At 45.1% G+C, this 5,000-nt stretch overlaps 1 protein-coding gene across 4 annotated transcripts in view; it reads left to right on the top strand.

Annotated features, from left to right (window-relative positions):
• Positions 1–5,000, top strand: part of LOC135096312 (pseudouridylate synthase RPUSD2-like) — a 97,932-nt gene that overhangs the window by 20,268 nt on the left and 72,664 nt on the right. The window contains exon 1 of one of the 4 annotated variants that reach the window (XM_063997729.1): positions 2,937–4,902. The exons of the other annotated variants lie outside the window; for them this stretch is intronic. The gene's annotated coding sequence lies outside the window, so the exon portion shown is untranslated. Of the gene's footprint in view, positions 1–2,936; positions 4,903–5,000 lie in introns of those variants that run through there. 4 annotated transcript variants of the gene reach the window in all.

Below are 5,000 nucleotides of genomic sequence, written 5' to 3'. Positions count from 1 at the left end.
CTTTCTTCCTTCCTTCCTCCCTTTCCTTCTTTCTTTCTTTCTTCCTCCCTTTCCTTCTTTCTTTCTTCCTAACTAAACTTAACCTAACCCTAACCTAACCTAACCTGACCTGACCTAACTAAACCTAACCTAACCTGACCTGACCTAACCTAACCTAACCTAACCTAACCTAACTAAACTGACCTGACCTAACCTAACCTAACCTGACCTAACCTAACCTAACCTAACCTAACCTGACCTAACCTAACCTAACCTAACCTAACCTAACCTAACCTGACCTAACCTAACCTAACCTAACCTAACCTAACCTGACCTGACCTAACCTAACCTAACCTAACTAAACTTAACCTAACCTAACCTGACCTAACCTAACGTAACCTAACGTAACCTAACTTGACCTGACCTAACCTAACCTAACCTAACCTAACCTAACTTAACCTAACTCTCTCTCTCTCTCTCTCTCTCTCTCTCTCTCTCTCTCTCTCTCTCTCTCTCTCTCTCTCTCTCTCTCTCTCTCTCTCCTTTACTAACTTTTAACTATTGATTTAGATATACCTAAAGAGAGAGAGAGAGAGAGAGAGAGAGAGAGAGAGAGAGAGAGAGAGAGAGAGAGAGAGAGAGAGAATGTGATTTTAATACCGATGTTTGTGTGTCTGTATGTATGTATGTATGTATGTATGTATGTATGTGTGTGTGTGTGTGTGTGTGTGTGTGTGTGTGTGTGTGTGTGTGTGTGTGTACATATCTGTGCGTGTGTCTCAGCATTTAAAGTTGAGCCCAGAGTTTCGACCAATCACCTGCGTCCGTTCCTAATCCTAATAGATGATTGGACAAGAGGAAAGGCAGGGTGTCACGTGATTGGCTGCCTGGAAAAGAGATGCCAACTGGTGATTTAAAGGGTATTTTCTGATTGGCTAATGGACTCGTGGGTGCTAGGGGGGATTTAGAAGCTCTTTTCTGATTGGCTGGGACCTAATGACGTCACAATAATAATAATAATAATAATAATAATAATAATAATAAGAAGAAGAAGAAGAAGAAAAAAGATTATTATTTTTTATATTTTTTCCTCTCTCTCTCTCTCTCTCTCTCTCTCTCTCTCTCTCTCTCTCTCTCTCTCTCTCTCTCTCTCTCTCTCTCTCTCTCTCTCTGAAATATTTTGCTTAATTTTCATTGGTCAATTTCGAGAGAGAGAGAGAGAGAGAGAGAGAGAGAGAGAGAGAGAGGTGAATATAGAGGTAAATAAAGGTGAGGGGAGAGAACAGGTGAGAGAGAGAGAGAGAGAGAGAGAGAGAGAGAGAGAGAGAGAGAGAGAGAGAGAGAGAGAGAGAGAGAGAGTAGACCTTTCTCTTTTGTGTCACCTATCTCCTTCCTCTCTCTCTCTCTCTCTCTCTCTCTCTCTCTCTCTCTCTCTCTCTCTCTCTCTCTCTCTCTCTCTCTCTCTCTTGGACTCTCTCCAGGTAACCTAAAACAGCAGGTATTAGAGAGAGAGAGAGAGAGAGAGAGAGAGAGAGAGAGAGAGAGAGAGAGAGAGAGAGAGAGAGAGAGAGAGAGAGATAATAAAAGTTACACATGAGAAAAATGAGAGAGAGAGAGAGAGAGAGAGAGAGAGAGAGAGAGAGAGAGAGAGAGAGAGAGAGAGAGAGAGAGAGAGAGAGAGAGAGAGAGAGAGAGAGAGATAGGACATGTGGTAGATTCATCAGCAGTGGAGGGAAGGAAGAAGAAAGAGGAGGAGGAGGAAGAGGAGGAGGAGGAGGAGGAGGAGGAGGAGGAAAGATGAGAAGGAAGGAAGGAAGGAAAAAAATTTAATTGATTAGAAAGAAAAAATTTTATTCTCTCTCTCTCTCTCTCTCTCTCTCTCTCTCTCTCTCTCTCTCTCTCTCTCTCTCTCTCTCTCTCTCTCTCTTATTTTATTTTTCATCATGTTTATTTGATTAGAATGTGTGTGTGTGTGTGTGTGTGTGTGTGTGTGTGTCTGTACGTATGTATGTATGTATGTATGCTCACACACACACACACACACACACACACACACACACACACACACACATACATACGTGCGTGTCAATGGTTCGCTATTGATGTGTGTGTGTGTGTGTGTGTGTGTGTGTGTGTGTGTGTGTGTGTGTGTGTGTATGCATGCTCACACACACACACACACACACACACACACACACACACACACACACACATATTTAATCTTTCCACCAATCTTATGTACGTTTAACTGACCCTGTGTGTGTGTGTGTGTGTGTGTGTGTGTGTGTGTGTGTGTGTGTGTGTGTGCGTGCGTGCGTGTGTGTAATTGTCATGTGCGTGTAGGAAGACTGCGCTACTGCGGTTTAGTTTCCTCCTCCTCCTCCTCCTCCTCCTCCTCCTCCTCCTCCTGCTAGTTCTCGTCTTCCTCCCCTTTCCCCTCTTCCTTCACTGCCAGACGGACGATTCTACCCTCCTCCTCCTCCTCCTCCTCCTCCTCCTCCTCCTCCTCCTCCTCCTCCTCCTCCTCCTTGGGCCAGCGAGGGGAGGGAAGGGAAGATAATGGAGGAGATGAGGGGAGGGAGTTTCTGAGAGATAGGGAGGAAAGGGAGGAAGAGGAGGAAGAAGAGGAGGAGGAGGAGGAGGAGGAGGAGGAGGAGGAGGAAGAGGAGGAATATATATACATTGTGAAATATATAGGAAAGAGAGAGAGAGAGAGAGAGAGAGAGAGAGAGAGAGAGAGAGAGAGAGAGAGAGAGAGAGAGAGAATAGAAGTGAAAATAAAATGACAATAAAGAGAGAGAGAGAGAGAGAGAGAGAGAGAGAGAGAGAGAGAGAGAGAGAGAGAGAGAGAGGTGCCACGTGCTCCTACTGGCTCTCTCTGTCTCCCCCCTTCTCTCTGTCTCTCTCTCTTTCTCTCCCCCGCTCTCTCTCGCTCTCCCTCTCTCTCTCTCTCTCAGTGGCTCACTAACCCCAGTAGAACGCGCACTGCCACACTCCGCTCCCCCGCGCACGCACGTGACTCTAGTGGCGGGTTACGAACGGTGTTACTACCACTGTGAACAAGGAAGTCACCAGGCAGCCACTAATTGACCTTTCTTATTAGTGACAACAACAACAACAACAACAACAAGGAAAAAAAAACATTTGAAATTTTTTTTTTATTTGTTGTGAAAAATATTGAGAGTCTTATAATTTGTCAAGTCGGGTGTTAAGTGTGTTTAAAGTGCGTGTGGATACTTAAATGTGGATCGTCTACCTGCCATGGCACTTAAATAATTATATAATCTAGTTTTGGCCTTAATTACTAGAAGCTATTGTCACTACCTCAATTATTTATAAGTGGTAGTTTTTTCAATATTGAAGTGACCTTTGTAAACTCCTCTCCCGGCCTCCCTGCCTCCCACGCCCCTCGCCCACGTATACCTTGCTCAAATTGTTGTGTGAAAATCTTGGTTCTTTAAATTTCTGTAACGAAACCTGTGTGTTTTGTGGTGTTTCTGGTTTTTTTCCTGTTTTTTTCGTCTTTTCGTGTGAATTTTGTGGGTTTTTCGCGGGTTATGTGCGAGTGTCGGCTCCCGTGGCAGTTTCTCGGTTTTTCGGTAGTTCTTCAGATTTTTCGGTAGTTCTTCAGGTTTTTTCGGTAGGTTTTCAGATTTTTTCTCGAGATATTTCCAGATTTTTGTTCGGGGTACTCAGATCTTTCGGCATTTTTCCAGATTTCTTGGCAGGTTCTTTAGAATTTACCGGATGTTTGGGTAAAATTTCGTACGTCTCCAGATTTTTTCGGGATATTGTCAAGGTTTCTCGGTATTCCAGATTTTCGGTAGTTTTTTTCCAGAATTTATCGGAAGTTTGGGATCGTTTCGGTAGATTAATTTGGTAGGTTCAGTAACATTCAGAATTAATCGTTAGTTCTCCAGATTTTTCAGTAGTTTATCCAGAATTAATCAGTATTTATAGACATATATCAATGTCTAATTATTGTGTATGTTTGCTCAAGGTTTGCAAAATCTGCTAGTATTTCAGATTTTCTCGGTAGCTTCTTCAGATATTTCGGGAGATTAGCTCAGATGTATCAGTAGGTCTCGAATTTCTGAGGTTAAGTTGCCAGATTATCTAAATTTAGGTGCTATTTGTCAATTACCTGAATTTGTGGGTGTTTCAGAATTTTCAGTAGGATTATCAGATTTTTCAGGAGTATTCAGATTTTTTCAGTATTTCGCCTCAGATTTCTTGTTTAGATTTCAGATTTTCCAGGAGATTTTTTTCAAAGTTGGTAGTTTTTAAGATTTCACCGTTAGACTTAAACGTTTCTCAGTAGATATCCAGACATTTCCGGGAGATTTCCAGATAATTTCGGTAGATTACAACTAGAAAAATCCACAAAACCACAATTTTCCAGTTCCCAACAACAGTAGCATCACGTGGGCGACCAACTGACCTCACCTGCCCTCCCCGTGACCCCCCGTGACCCGTGCGACCCCCGTGACCCCCCAGTGACCCGTTGTGACCCCCTTTGTAAATAATGCAGCCATCATGGTTCACCGTCCCGTGGGTGCAGTTTCAGTCCCTCCCTACTTTCCCTGGTCCCGCCCTTACCACCTTGGCACAGATGGCGTCTCCACACCCGCCCACAGCAGTCTCCGTGGGCGGCATCACACCCATGTCGCCGCACACGCCCACGCCCACACAAGTTAACGGGTTGAGTGGCGTTACCCTGTCACCTCTGAACGGGTTAAATGGGTTGGCGCATCATACGGGATTGGTAGCTATTCCCTCCCCCCGCCCCTCGCCGCCCACGCCCACCCAGCAGCACACCCACACCCTGCTGCTGCCGCCCTCGCCCTCCAGCAGGTTCTGAGACGCCCAGCCGCCCATCAGCCAGTGCCCGCCCCGTTAGCTGCACTTATAAGAGCGAAGAAGGTACGCACGCACACACGCACACGCACACGCACACACGCACACGCACACACACGCACACACGCCTGGCCGACTAGCACACATGACTACACACAAACGTA

The sequence above is a fragment of the Scylla paramamosain genome, unplaced genomic scaffold (genome assembly GCF_035594125.1).
Source record: "Scylla paramamosain isolate STU-SP2022 unplaced genomic scaffold, ASM3559412v1 Contig3, whole genome shotgun sequence".
NCBI lineage: Eukaryota > Metazoa > Arthropoda > Malacostraca > Decapoda > Portunidae > Scylla > Scylla paramamosain.
The sequence above is the reverse complement of the archived record's forward strand: the minus strand, read 5'-3'. Positions and strand labels throughout refer to the sequence as shown.